General features: G+C 49.9%; 1 protein-coding gene across 1 annotated transcript in view; it reads right to left on the bottom strand.

Annotated features, from left to right (window-relative positions):
* Window positions 1-1,315: 1,315 nt before the first annotated feature.
* Window positions 1,316-14,762, bottom strand: part of TTLL6 (tubulin tyrosine ligase like 6) — a 52,523-nt gene continuing 39,076 nt past the window's right edge. Inside the window, exon 14 of the mRNA XM_054709276.1 lies at window positions 1,316-1,379. The gene's annotated coding sequence lies outside the window, so the exon portion shown is untranslated. The remainder of the gene's footprint in view (window positions 1,380-14,762) is intronic.

The raw sequence follows: 14,762 nt of genomic DNA, 5'->3' as shown, positions 1-14,762 counted from the left end.
GAAAGAGGAGAGCCAGGGACAGCAGCAGGAAGAGGGAAAGAGACGAGTTGAAGGAGGGGATGGGAGAGGACCTTACAGAATCCTGGGATACCAGTGGGAAAAGATCATTCCTTCCCCCATCTATGAGAACTAAAGAATTTCCAGGAAGTCGGGCCTGATTACCTAACTGGCCATGAACTAGTTGTGGGGTTCTGGACCCCAAGAGCACAGGAGCCTGGCCTGGGTGCCGATGCCTCTCTGCCTGCAGTCCTCCTCCCTGCCTCTGGACACGTCCACTCAAGCTGAGAGGCCAGAAAGGCCAGCACCTGTCTACTCCCTACAGGCTCTACATTTTCTCAGACGGAAAGGGGATGAGGGATGGGGGAGGGGGCCCCCACCACCGGAGAAATTGCTGGAGGCCCCTCTGATGGGGCCTATTGTGCGGTGTAATTCAAGAAACTAAAACTGCTTTGTTTCACAAATCTGAGGCTTTGTGTTTCTTCGCCACCGCGCCCAAATCAAATCTGTCCAAGTCCACTTTTTCTAGAACCCCCAGTTTTTTTCTGGGGAAGACAGGAATGATTCCATTTTGCACGGGGGTCATGGCAATTATTTAGAACAGACCACCCTGAGCTCTAGGTGGTTTCGGTCATGCCCACTCACCAACTTGAACCTGAACTTGAGCCATCTTTCCAGAATGGGCCCGTGCAAACTGGAGTTGCAGGACTGTAGGGGAAATTATAGACCACCTAGAACAAATATTGCTGCCAAATATTCCTGGCCAAGTAGCTCAGTTGGTTATAGTCTCATCCTGATATGCCAAGATTGTGGGTTTGATCCCTGGTTAGGGCACATACAAGAAGCAACCAATGAATGCATAAACAACAAGTGGGACAACAAATAGATCTCTCTCTCTCTCTCTCTCTCTCTTTCTCTCTATATTTTATTGCCTTTGAAAACCACATGAGAGAAAACGGAGGTGTCTCTTCAAAGGGTCTAGGCACTTTTGCTGTAGCATCTCTGTCTGTAGACATCTTTGCTGCAAATATTTTTGCTGCAAACATTTTCACCATGTAACTCATTGGCTTAAGGCAAATTTGCCTTTAAAAAAGATAAAATCACAAGAAATAAAAGAGGGATGTTAAAAAAACAGACATAACAAAATTAAAAAGGCTTTATTGAGAAATACAAAACACTAGCATATATTTCAAATGTGTGTAGATTCATGGCAATCCTGTGCAAATAGCCGATTTTCTTTTGTGGATTGTATCTAAGCAGTTGTCTTCATTGTATGGGAACTGTGGGTTCGACTTGGTGCCCTCAAAGAGAGCCCTCAGACTCTTATCTCCTCCCAATGTACAGGTCTACCTCAGAGATATTTTGGATTCGGTTCCAAACCACTGCAATAAAAAGAGTGTCACAAAAATGAGTCACATGAATTTCGGGGTTTCCTAGTGCATATAAGTCATGTTACATGACTGTAGTCTAAAGTGTGCAATAGCATTATGTCTAAAAAAAGTACATAGCTTCATTTAAAAATTCTGTACTGCTTAAAAAAAAATATTGACCATCACCTGAGCCTTCAGCAAGTTTAGTCTTTCCCCCCCCCCCCCCAGCAAGTTTAGTCTTTTTGCTGGTGGAGAGTCTTATCTTCAGTTTGTAAAACACACAGTATCTGCGAAGCCAATAGAACAAAGAGCAATAAGATGCCTGTAGTGTGTTTCAAAATAAGAAACCAACGCTTGGGGCAAATTATTGTCCTCTGGAAGAATTAAATGCTAACTATTTTAAGACCACCATCATAGCCACTCACTGTATGGACCTTTATGTGGGCTAGCTAAGCTTTATATATAATATAAAAATGGAAGTGACTGTGAGAACTTTGTCAATGCAGAAATGAAACCAAACAACTAGCTTAAGTACATTGTCTTCAACGCAGTTACTTGGTTTGTCAATGGAGAAATAAAACGAAGCAAAAAAAAAATTAAACTGTCAACCAGTTATTTTATCTTTTTTTTTTTTACAGCAAAATTGCCTTATGGTAAATTACTTATGTGGTGAAATGTTTTTGGCAAAAATGCTTTCAGCAAAGATGCCGAAGGCAAAGATGCTTATGGTGAAAATTCTTGAGCACACTCTGGCGCTTCCCAGTTTCTTATCAGAGCTTGTAGCTTGTCTCACTATGAAAGACAGAAATATCGGGATTTTTACCTAAAGACAAAGTTTTTTTCACTTGGTAGTACAAGCATGAATAAATCCCTAAATTAAAACATAAATAATCATAGTCATTCCTGGACATATACCCAACAGAAAATGTTCCTGTCCATCAAACGCCATGTACTGGAATGTGCAAAGCAGCTTTATTCGTGATAGCTCAAAAATAGAAACAAAACTGAATGTCCACCAATAATGAATGGGTAAGTAGATTGCGCTATAATTAAAAATTAGAGTACTACACAGCGATAAAAAAAAAACTACTGCTACACACAAAATGAATAACCACAAAGGCATGTGGGTGAAAGAAGCCAGACCCAAAAGATTAACTTTTGTCTGACTATTTCTATGCAGTTCACGAACAGGCAGAATTAGGTTAGAGGAGATGACGCTGGAGAGAGGGGCTCCTGAGTGGGAGGTGCCGTAAGGAAGCTTTCGGGGGGGGGGGGGCTGCACATGTTCTCATTTACATGGGGTGTTCACTTTGTGAAAACTCAAGCTGTACGCTGGATATTTCTGCACTGTATATCAGTTTTATCTGTTTTGTAAGTACAAAAACTTAAAGATTCATAACCACATGGCTCGCCGCTGTGCTTTTTGGATACATGGTTTCCTTATTCGTGTCTATGAAAATAAGCAGCGAGGCCCTGGCTGGCTTGGCTCAGTGGATAGAGCATCAGCCTGCGGACTGAAGGGTTTGATACCTGGGTTGCGGGCTCGATCCCCAGTGTGGGGCGTGCAGGAGGCAGCCGATCAATGATTCTCTCTCATCATTGATGTTTCTATCTCTCCTCTTCCTTCCTCTCTGAAATCAATAAATATTTTTTTAAAAGAAAATAAGCAGCGAGGCTCACATAGCTCTGCGTTGTTGTGGAATAACAGCTCACCGGCAGTCAAACAGATAGATTTCCATACAAATAAAAATGATGGGGTTTGCTGGTTTTGGTTTGTTTTGCTCTACAATTTATTTAGCAACTACTAGGTCCTAGGGAACTGTTCTGAATGTCATATATATTAACATATGAGCATGTGCTCCCATTTCCAGTAAGGCATACGTATAGGCAACTGTCAGTGACGGATCATAGACCTCAACCTGAGTCAGATAAAGTAGGATTCAGTCTCATCTGTAAAAAGTATCTGTCTCCTCATGGGCACAATAACCCCTACCTCACAGGAATGCTGTGCAGATTAAATTGATATTTTGCATATGAAAGCATTTTATAAATTGAGTAAGTATGAGTTCCATTTGTGTTTCTGCGTGTGTATCTATTTCTAATGAACTACAAGACGCCTGTTTTTATTTTAAAATTAAAGGACAATTGTCCCAAAAAGTATGGGTCACTTTGTATTTGCCTCTCTCGGCCCTGAATCAGCCTGAGGTTCCCACATAAAGAAACTGAGGTTCAGATAACACGCCCCCTCCTCCCCCGCTCCCAAACCTCCCTAGGGCTCTACGGGAGGTTAAGTCTAAGGTCTCAGGACAACCCAGGCGTCTGACCGCCCAGCCAGCCCAGGCTGAGTCAGCCCTCCCCCCAGCCCCACAGAATCCTTTGTGTCCTGCTGGGAGCCTCCAGGCAGCCCCTCTCAGACCCTGAGCCTCCCCCTCCCCAGCCCCCTTTACCGACCCAACCAAACGCGCTGAAAGCCTCATCTGCTCCTTTACATACCGGCCAGACACCTCCAGGAAGGTCAAGGCCAAGTTGAAAGTTAAGAGTCTGTTTATCACCGGGAGCCCATTCAGCGCGGCCCCACAGACCGCCTGTGACCTTTACTGCTGGGCCTTTGAGCGCGGCCGCCGCGCCCCGGGGGGTTCTGGCCACGGGGACTTGGCACCTCGGTGTCAGCTCCCGCCCCCGCCCGGGCTCCGGCCCGCAACCAAAGGGAGGGGGCGAGAGGCGCCCACCCGCCCACTTGCGGCATTTGTTAAATTCTGTTTTACTTTTTTGTAAAGCAAAGATTGACCCGGTGACTTCGTTCTCCCACGTGGAACAGTGTGCGTGGTCGCGACCCCCGAGGCCCTCAGGTTGGTGGTGATCAAGAATGAGAATTTATTTGCAGTGGCGCCGCTGCTTTTTCTGGAAAAGTCGGGGCTCCGACGTCCGCCAGACTGCAAGGGGCCTGGCTAAACGGCTGGGGATCGCTTCCTTCCTGCTCTGGGTTTTATGAACTTGGCCTCATTGGGTGCGCTCTTTTCTTCCTTTCGTCTTTTCTTTCTTTTGTCTTTTCTTCTACCCTCTCTGTCTTCAGTCTCTTGCTATCTTTCCTTTCCTTCTTATATTTGTATTTTTTTCTTCCTGCCTTTCTTTCCTCCCGTTTTAGTTCTCTTGCTTCGTGTGCGTTCTTTCTTGTTTTGTTTCTTTCTGTCTTTATTGCTGACTTTCTCTCCCCTCCGGCCGCGGTTCCTCTAGCCCCCTTTTGTTCCTTTCTCCTTTCCTTTCACTTACACTATTTTTTTCTTTGTTTGCTTCTCGTCCTCTCATTTTTCTTTCGTTTTCAATTTTCCCTTCCTTCCCGCTTTTCTCTCTTTCCCTTGCATTTATTTCTTTAATTTACATCTATTTCTTTCTCCCTTATCTCCATTTTACTTTTTCTACCCCCTTTCCCTCAACACATACATACACACTCAGTTTTCCTTTCCACCCTCTCCACTTTCCATTGTTCTCCGAAGTCTGGGAAGGGCTTGCGGGCAGCTGTCTGCCTTGGCAGGGGGCAGCCTTGCGGGCAGGTCTAGATCGGTGTCGCCACCCTCGGAGCTCCTGCCAGTGACTGGAATTGCGAGGCCTCGTTGGGGATGAGAGGCGCCGGGCCCTTCTCCCTGAAGTGAAGTCAGACGGGGCCTCTCCTGGCTGTAGAGGGAAATCTTTTGGACGAAATGAAGGCGGGGTCCAGGAGCTACAAGAACCAGAGAGTGAAGGCCTGGCTGGTAGGAGGAGGCCACTATCGCCTTCGGGCTCCCCCCATCTGGGCAGCCCTGCAACATCCTTGGGATTAGGACCCTCTCAGGACAAATCCAAGTGCTTCTGAGGCTGAGATTTGAGGGCGCCAGCTATGAGGTTAGAACTGATCAACCGCGGACTCCATCGTGGTTCAAGTGTGTCTATGAAGCAATGAAAAGATGGTCTGCCAAGAGGGGAGGCTACCTCCAACCACACTGTTCCCTCACTATTAAATGCCTAAAAACAGGAAGAGCCTTAGCCAAGTCCACCAACTGTGAGTGGGGTCCTGATCAGAGGCGGGGAGTGGGGAAGGGGAGACAAAATTGAGGGTCACTGAACAGAGACCAAGGCCCCTGGTCTCTGGTCTTGCAGCTCTGGGCAGGCCAGGGGGCTGTTCCTTGCCTGCCACGTGTGTAGCTGGCAGAGTTGGAAGGCCCCCTGACCCGAGTCCCCTGGCTCCTCTTCTGACCCTGGGCTTTGCTGGGGAGGCCTGGACTGTGCCCCAACCATTAGAAATTCTGAGCCTAGAGGGCTGCACTGTAGAGCCCAAGTATCAGGCAAGGTTTTGTTCAGCTCAGTGTGATGAGCAAAGTCATTTCTCCTCTCTGTGCCTCCGTTTTCCTATCTGCACTGTGTAAGGAGGGCAGGGCTGGGCCAGCTGCTCTTTAAGTCCTCCTCGGTGCTCACTTTGGGCAGAAGAGAGGCAAGCGGGCAGAGGCAGGGATGTTACTAGAGGCTGAGGGTGTCGGAGTGGAGGAAGACTGCAGAAGGAGCCACAAAGAGGCCACTAAGCTCACCATTGAGTGTTCCATGTAGACCTAGGGTGTGGCACAGTTATTAGGGCCTTGAGGGAGCCCAGCCCCTTCACCTGGCATCTGTGAGGCAACCATCATGGCTCAGTTGAACCATCAGCTCCAGGGCATGAACTCCAAAGTACCCATTAAAGAGGTCCATTCTCACTCCATAATTCCATGAGGAACCTTCCAGCGCTCCCCCTACCCACCCACATAAACTTGGAAATGGAGTAACAGGGGTGGGATTCTTTTAATTTTATTTTAACATTTTTATTGATTTCAGAGAGGAAGGAAAGGGAGAGAGCAAGAGATAGAAATATCAATGATGAATCATTGACTGGCTGCCCACAACCGAGGCATGTGCCCTTGACCGGAATCAAACCTGGGACCCTTCAGTCCCTAGGCCGAAGCTCTATCCACCGAACCAAACCAGCCAGGGCGGGGGTGGGATTTTTAAATGGAACCCATAACCAAGGTCTTTGTTGTTTGTAGCAGCTTCCAGGGTCCTGGGAGACTCAGCTTCCTTTGTTCCAGCCCCTGAGATCCTGGCTGGCACTCAGAAATGAGGAATATATGGGAAAAAACTACCTACAAGTTCAAGAAAGCAATTAAAGTTGCTTACAACCACCACCCCCATCTCCACCTTATAATCCCCCCCCCCCGCCTCAGGGAATGTAGAGGTAGGTGATAATTATCAGGATAAATACTGACTATTCTTAGGGCTGCTCTTGTATAGACGCTGCTAGAGACAAAGACTGAGTTTTTACTCTTTAAATCAAGAGGAATGTCAGTGCCAAGGCCCTGGTCCCCTGAGTCCCAAACCCACCTAATTGGCCTGAAGTGGAGCTGTCAGTTTGAGGCTTGGAGGAAAGTACACTTTGAGAGGTTGGATCTCTTGCTCTGATTCCCCCATTTCCCTTGCTGAGAAGCCTGAGACCATTCCAGTGGCCCAGAACTTGACCATCTCTCCCTTCTCTGTCTCTTCCCCACTCCCACAGCAAAAGGTTTTCCCTTCTCTTCCCACTAAGTTATCTGTTCCAAGAAACGAAGCTGGGAGAGGAGAAAGGCAGACATCTCACACACACATGAGATCCATCCGTGGGTGCCTTTCTGAATTTCGGCTCTAGCCTGAGATGAGCCAGGTTGTTCCCGGTTACTACCTGAGGACTCTGACCTGAGGGGGGCGGGAGGGGCGTCTATCTTAGCATGAGGTTCCCAAGGTTCTGGACCAGCCATTTACCCCAGATCCCAACACCTCATGAGGCGGGAAGAGTCTGCCTGATCGTCTGCAGTCTGTCTACACTGATCCTAAATGTCCAGAGCTGATAGTGAGCCATACACATGGACCCCTTTTATCAAAGTGAGATTTGGAGCAGAGCTCTGGGCTCATACTCTGTGTTGGCTCTGGACTGCCTGAGTTTAAACTAGTACTTCTTCCCCTCCAGCATCCTTCAGAGATTTTCTAAGAATGCCTTTCACTTTAAACCAGAAAATCACCCAGAAAATAAATTTTTTTAATAATCTCCAGAGAGTCTGTAGCTTTATCCATGACTGGAGGGGATTGTAGCTGTTACTGGGCCTGGGTGCCAGAACTCTTTCCCCAAATACATTAAGATCTTTGCTGTCCCTTTGTGTGGCTTATATCATTGTGATAGGGCTTGAGAAGAGATTCCCATCTTGGAGGCTACTAACACCAGGGGCTAAGAATCTAGAAGCTTAGAAGAATAAAAAAAAAAATTTTCCAATGAAATAATTAATTAGAGCAGTGCTGTCTCTGATTGAGGGGATATGTGGGGCTCCCCCTTTCTCCCTTCTTTTGAACAACAGGAAGCCCCAAATTCCCCAGTTATGCAAACCAATCAACTGGTGTTTGGGGTTGGGAGGATCCTTACAGATCATTCCCTTCTAGTCAGCTATGTGCTCAAGTGGCTGGGTGGCAGATACCTAGGGAAATAAGCTGTTTTGTCCAAGTCAGAATGAATTGACTTCAAGAAACCAGTGGTCAGTTCTGTGGTTCCAGGCAGTTCCAAAATGCCATAGCGGGAGCAGGAGGAGGGGTGAATCACAGGGCATGTAGGCACGATGGCAGCTGGATGCAATGTTGGACCTTCCAGGGATGCTCTGTCCTTCCCAGGGGACTCCCAAAAGTCAGACAGACTGGGACATGAGAGTAGAGAAGCTCCTCAAGTTCAGCTCCATGTCTACCAGGTCCTACAGGGCCAAAGCTTGGTCACACGGCACCCCCTCCCAGGCACTGCTGGTCGAGCTGTTCCAGCTCCACTATACTAGGCCAGTGCTCCCAGTTTCTTATCCCTAAAGTCAGCCTGGAAACTTTCCATAGAATGGAGGCCTAGAGCAGACTCCATCTCTCTGTCCCCTCCAATCTCTCAATAACCCTGGGATCTGGCACAGGCCCAGCCAGATCTCCAGGTGTGTGTGTGTGGGTGTGTGTGTGTGTGTGTGTGTGTGTGTGTGTGTGTGTAGATGGTGCAGAAAGGGTTGGGGTGCTCTCTGACTTGGAATCCTCCACACCAGTCTGCCTTCAGATTCTGCTTCATTTGTCCTCTGCTCAGACCATCTGCATGATTCTTCCGGCCTGTGAATCATCTGTCCCAGCGGCACAGGTCAAGCCTTGGGCCAGGGAAGGCACAAATGGACCCTGGGCCAGCCCCTCACCCCAAGGCCCTTCGTGGCCCTAGATCCGTGTATGGTAGGCCGGCGAGGGGGCCCCTCCAGGGTAGGAGAATTCATAGGAACTATGGAGACCACAGCAACTCTCCATCTAGATGAGGGGCGGCCTAAGGACCTTCCCTCTTGTGTCCAAAAGCTTTACTTCCCCTCCTTCCGCGTGTCAACACCTAGCCCGGCAGATTTGTCAGTAATGAGACGGTAGACTCTGCACCCCGCGAGGTTTACCTCGGCTCTTGGATGGCAAAGCGGTCCGCGGGGCGGGCGGGTGAGTTCTCTAACTGCAGCGCAGCTGGAGAGCGCGGGAGCTTCCTCCCAGACCCTCCTCCCAGACCCTCCTCCACACTCCCAGAGACCTCCGCTAGGCCAGCAGGTGCGCCCTGCCCTCCAGGGATCCCTCACCTTGAGCCGGAGGTCCCACCGCAAGGCGGATGTGCCCGCTGGACCAAATCCCGTTTAGTGCGTCTGCGGGAGGCACCCTCCCTCCTGCGGACCCAGTTAACACCCGGGGAGTGGGGTGTGGGGGGAGGCGCTCCCTCGATGCCACTTTGCCCAGCACCTGGCGCCCAGACTCTTAAGTTACATCCCGGGGTTCTCGGGGGCGGCCCGTTCAGAGTCCTCATCATCTTAGCGGCTGTGCCAGGAACGTAAATGCCCTGTAAGCGTGTGCCTTTCATTTAATCCGCACAATAGAATCGGGTAGAGGGCGATTGTCACTCCCGCTTCCCCGTTCCACTTTGGAGCTGTGTCCATATGAACAACAAGGGAGCCAGGCCTGGAAAACTTCACCTACAGCGGAATCAACTGAGGCCCTAACTCCCCAGCGTCTGAGAGTGGGCACCTCCAGCACCGCAGAGGGAAAACATGGTTGGGTCCATTTGGTGCCAAAACATTTTCCAATTCTGACCTCTCCCTGGGGGAAAGTTTGGTGAATCCATGGGGGTTCTCGAAGGCTAACCCTCAGAAAGTGAGGGTGAACGTTGATGTGTGTGTGTGTGTGTGTGTGTGTGTGTGTGTGTGTGTGTGTGTGTGTCCTGTTTCTAGGACATTACTGACGTGGGGAGCTTGAACTTCTGTCCCTGCTCTGGCCCGTCGTGGCAGCTGTTTGGTTTTCAGCTCTCTGACCCTCAGTCTCTTCAGCTGTAAAATGGAAGTGATCCTCTCTGCCCACAGGAAGATGAGGGAAGTGGAAACTCTATAAAGAGTACAACACGTTCTAACTAATCTCTTGTAGAGAGCTCACTCAGTCAGCTGGGGTACGAAGAAGAGATTGAGTCTTGTTTTCTCAAATGCTGGTTTCTTTCTTAGAGGTCTTTTCTCTCGTAGTTGGTGGTCTTTGAGGACTTCTGCTGGGGAATAGGAACCAGCCTACCACCTTGTGCTGGCCTCATGGAGAGACCCCCCCCCCAAAAAAAAAAAAACTAAGAAGAGACCTGTGTGTGGTGGTTCCCAGACAGAAAAGCTGTGACCTCCTGGCACAGAGGAGAGTGTCAGGACACCACTCCTCTCCCAGAAACTGCCAAGGAGCGTGGAGCCGGGATTTTTATCTCATCCCTGAACCCCACTCCTGCTCCTTCCCCCTCCCCCCCCCTTTCCAGGGCTCCAGCTTTGGTGCTTCAACCACCCCAAAGCCCCAAATTGTCTTCAAGAGGAACTCCTGGAAACACTGGCTGGGACGTGGGGGCAGAAGCTGAAGGGGGTCCAATAAATTGGCTCTACCCTTCCAAGTCAACCCCTCTGCTGGGTCCTGCTCTCTGGGACCGGTGAGAGGGAGTCTCCATGCCTGGCCATGCCTGGGCAGAATGCGGCGCAGACAGCACTGAAGTCCTCGCATTTTCCATTTCCCAACTATAGCTAGGTCATAAAAAGCCAGCAAGTGGAATAAATTCTCCCTGTAGAACCTGGTTTTACTAGTAATTGATGGTTGGGTTATTCAAGGTGAGTTGTGTGTGAAACACAGTTTGCCTTCGTAAACTTAATTGCACGAAATCCATCCTGAGCAACAAGGCTGTGTGTGATCCCCTTCAAAGACTTGCACAAAACTTCTGTTTATCCTTTGAAGGTCTTGGGCTGAAATTTAAGTGTGACTTTAGCTTGTAGAGAGCTCACTCAGTCAGCTGGGGTACGAAGAAGAGATTGAGTCTTGTTTTCTCAACTGCTGGTTTCTTTCTTAGAAAATCTAGTGTTTTATACACGCCATTTATCTATGCTAGTTGCTAGTCACTTGTTTTGCACTACCTGCAAAGGACCTGTGAAGCCATCTCATTGCAGAAGAGAAAGTTATGCTGAATGTTGTTTCAGCTGACCTGGCAGCTGTCTCTCCTTCTACTACTGGGGCCTCTAAAATTCGGTCTTATCACCCAAGGTTCATGTTCGCCTCCCATCACGAGGTCTCTGCTGTGCCGCGTGGAATTGCTCTTGTCTGGCCTTTAGATTCCTCTCTGTCTAACTGAAAAGCCCCTACTCTAGGCCCCACATCTACAAAGCAGGCTGCTTCCCAGAATGAGTGCAGGGTCCCTGCAGAGCCGTTAGCCCTGCAGGGCTGGTCCACGGCATCAGGGAGTCTACATTTTAAAAACATTTTTGAGATAGTGGGGCTGGGGGACCTGAAGCTGTTTGGTTAAAGAGAATCTGGAATATAGAATGGGGTAGGGGGGAGGGCGTGTAGGCTGGGCAGTGACACCTGTTTGCCAAGCTCCTTGCCCAGACAGACCAAGGCAATTCAGAGTGGGGGATGGGAGGAGGAAGAGGAGCAGGGATCCGAGGCCAACTTTGAACACCCCCCCCACCCCCCCCCCCCCGCCGCCCCAATCCAGGGTTTAACTAGAGAAGGGGAGGGAGACTCAGCATTGTCTGGGTTCCTATCCCAGAGGAGCATGCGGGGCTTTTGGAGGAAGAAAAGAAGGGGAGACTTAAGGAAGAACAGCGGGGTGGCTTGTTTTGTCTTAGTCTTTTGTTTGGCCCCAGAGCTGGGTGTGGAGGGTTCTGACAAGGGGCTCTGTACTGAGCCAGTTCCGCTCCAGCTTTCTTCTTCCCGGTTTTCTTTTCCCTTCGGACTCCTTTAATGTTTTATCTTGATCTGGACACCAGCATTTATTCACTTAGTTTTTAGTAAAAGGGAAGCTAGGTTTCAAACACCCTGTAGCTCCCTCCAGGCCCCAGAACTCTACCCTCGCTAGTCCCCAAAGTCCCCCAGGTCCTACCAGATGGTAAAGTCTGTCTCAGCTTCAGTGGCGGCCTGGAATTTTTTTCTACTCGCGGCCAGGCCAAGGAGACTGCAAACTGAAACAAAATTAAACCCTCTTCTCTCCCTCGGCCACTTAACAATTTCAGTTTCAGGAGGAAAAAAACAATGGATGTCATTTCAAAGTGTGTGGGAATGTAACAAACACAAACTGTGGCAGCTCACCCGCCCCATGAAGACAAATTTACCTACTCCATAAGGCATCCGAAACCCTTCCCACGAGCACCACCTGCAAAAAGACAGGCGGACAGAACCACAGACAGCAGCCGCCCACACATGCTCCGACCTAGCATCTGAATGAGCCAGTTAACCAGTGACTGGTTAACTCCTTCACCAGATCTGAGGCACTGGATCCAAAGGAACCTCCCACCTCCCAGAGAAATGAATGCAATCTGTGACAGGCAGACAGGAGGAGAGATGGGAGCATAGATGGAGACAAGAAGAGGGATGCAAATTAGAGTTAAAGGAATTGGGGAATTCAGTGCACACAGGGCCGAGGGGAAGTCCTAGCCAGCTGGACAGGAGAGCAGCAGGGGCTGGAACTGTCCAGAACCCATGTTGATACAGACACAGATCGCCCAGCTCAGCACCCATCCAGGTTGGCTTTCTGAGATGCCAAAATAACCAGCCAGCTCAGCCAATTCCAGGAGAAATCAGCCAGAGCCACTGTTTGGTTTTTCTTTGACCAAACAATAGTTGATTGGCTGGAATTTTCACTTTACCTGAGTTAACTCCTGGGGAGTTGGTCAACTGCCTCCCCCTTTGCCCTCATCTAGGAGTAGGCGTGTTTCCCCACCCACTGCTCCCCATGGTGGGGGTGGGGGGGAGGGATCCTCTCACCTCCACGGATTGAACATTGGAGAGAAAGTATTCTGGTTTGTTGCTTATAAACAAAACAACCTAGAGTGATCCTGAAGTTTTGCCAACTCTACTCTCATCTCCTAGGTCAGGTTAGAGGCCAGAAGTAGGACCAGAGAGAAACCCACCCACAATTTTTAAGTCCCGAAAAGCCAACGCATTTTTGTTTTAATTTGTATTATTTGTCTTATTCTTGGTCATCTGTTCTTGCTTGGTGTCACAGAGCCACACCACGTTTAGACAAAGAAAACTGGTGGTTTGGGGCAAATATTCAGATTCCAAGCCCCCCTCCCCCCATTTTAGCCACGCAAATCAAATGGAACCGAACTGTATACTGGGGGGGGGGGGGGGGGCGGGGGGAGGTGACAGAGGAATAAAATTCCAAGGACCCTGCTGGTCTGACAAGGATCTTTCCAGCACGTAACAGTTTTCCTTTGGAGGGGACTGACAATGGGGAGCAGGATCCCCAGGAAGGGAGAGAAAGGAGGAAAGGGAGGGAATTGCTGTTGGGGATAAATCCAGTCGGTTTGTAATTCCTGTGGTGTTTGAACCACCTCGGACCCGCAGCCCAGGAGGTTGGCTTGCCCGCTCTCAAGTCAGAGACCTCCTCTCAGGGGCTCTTTGTGGGGTTCCTGGACCGTGGGCTCTCCCTGCCCCCCTCTCCTAACCCAGATGTTCCCCAGCCCCAACTTGAGCCCCCCTTCCCGGTCTGTTTCCCTTCACACAATTCATTCTCCAAGCTTCCTAAGGATCCTTCCGACCAAGAAACCATCCGCACACTCTTTTTAACCCAGTTTTCAGCAGATCTCTTTCCTCTTTCTGTGCGTGCCTCAGTTGCCCTATATTTTTCGCGAGGCAGACTCCAGAGACAGCGGAGACGCCGCCAGGGAAGGCAGGAAAGGGAGGGTGTGGGCAAAGCTATGGGGAGGGGGACCTGCGTTTCTCCTGCGCGAGTAGGAGCTGTTGCTGCTCGCTCCAGGGACCCCCAGCCAGCGCCTAACCAACGCGGGTGGGAGCCGCGGACCCACAGAGAACAGCCGAGGGCGGGGGTGCAGCTCAGGGCAGTGAGCCTGGGAACCCCAGGACGCCCGCTACCTCGGCGAGTCCGGGGATAACCTGCACGGCGGGCGCCCGGCCTGTGAATAAGGCGCGGAGCCTGCCCAACCCGATGAGAAGGGACCCAGGGGCCCCAGCAGTCGGGGAGGGTCGGGGAGGGTCGGGGAGCCAGGGGCTCCTGGGTCTGGGCCCTCAATTCTCGCCTCGGCACCGGGAGGCCGCAGAGGGGCGCAGAGGGCGCAGGGGGGCATTTCCCTCTGGGAGCATTTATTCCCATCAGGGGTGGGGTGCCCGCTACTGCTGTCCGAGCTCCATCCCCCGATGCCCCTCGGTTCCTCCGGAGGCGCCCCGAGACTCCTCGCCGGAGCGGCGGCAGGAACCGCAGAGCCGGAGCCGCCAGCGGGTGAGAAGACCCGAAGCCAGGGAGCCCAGCGCGTGTATTTCAACTTGAAAATGAGTACAAATCAACTTGAACATTCGGACCCATGTCCCGAATGGTGCCAACCATTTCCCTTTTCACTCTTCAGTGGGAGATCTGGGCTGTCTGGGAGCGGAAAGAGCTCGTCCTTATTACCCCGAATAGAGCTTTGTACCCCGATGCCAACCTCATGCTGGTCGCGTTAGATTTCGCAAACTTGCTCTAGAAAGAAAAAAATACCGCGTATTTATTTTTTAAAACGAATTAAGTCAGTGGTCTGGGTTGTTATTAGTTCTAATTATCCGGGGAAAGTCTACATTTTGGTTGTTATAAAGATTGTGTAGATCAGACCCGAATAAGCAGAAATATAGTTTAACATTTTTCTGTTTTCAACATTTTCCATAATCAGCTTTTATTGCCTGTATAATTAAACACGATTAGAGTAAAAATGTCCAGATTTTACTTTCTTTAAAGAAACACATAACCTATGCAAGAGGAAACATTCAAACGTTACGGAAGGACCTACGCTGAGAAGTACACCCTGCCTCCTGCCCCTCACCTCACATCTTCCCAGA

This window comes from Eptesicus fuscus, chromosome 20 (assembly GCF_027574615.1).
Source record: "Eptesicus fuscus isolate TK198812 chromosome 20, DD_ASM_mEF_20220401, whole genome shotgun sequence".
Lineage (NCBI taxonomy): Eukaryota > Metazoa > Chordata > Mammalia > Chiroptera > Vespertilionidae > Eptesicus > Eptesicus fuscus.
The sequence above is the reverse complement of the archived record's forward strand: the minus strand, read 5'-3'. Positions and strand labels throughout refer to the sequence as shown.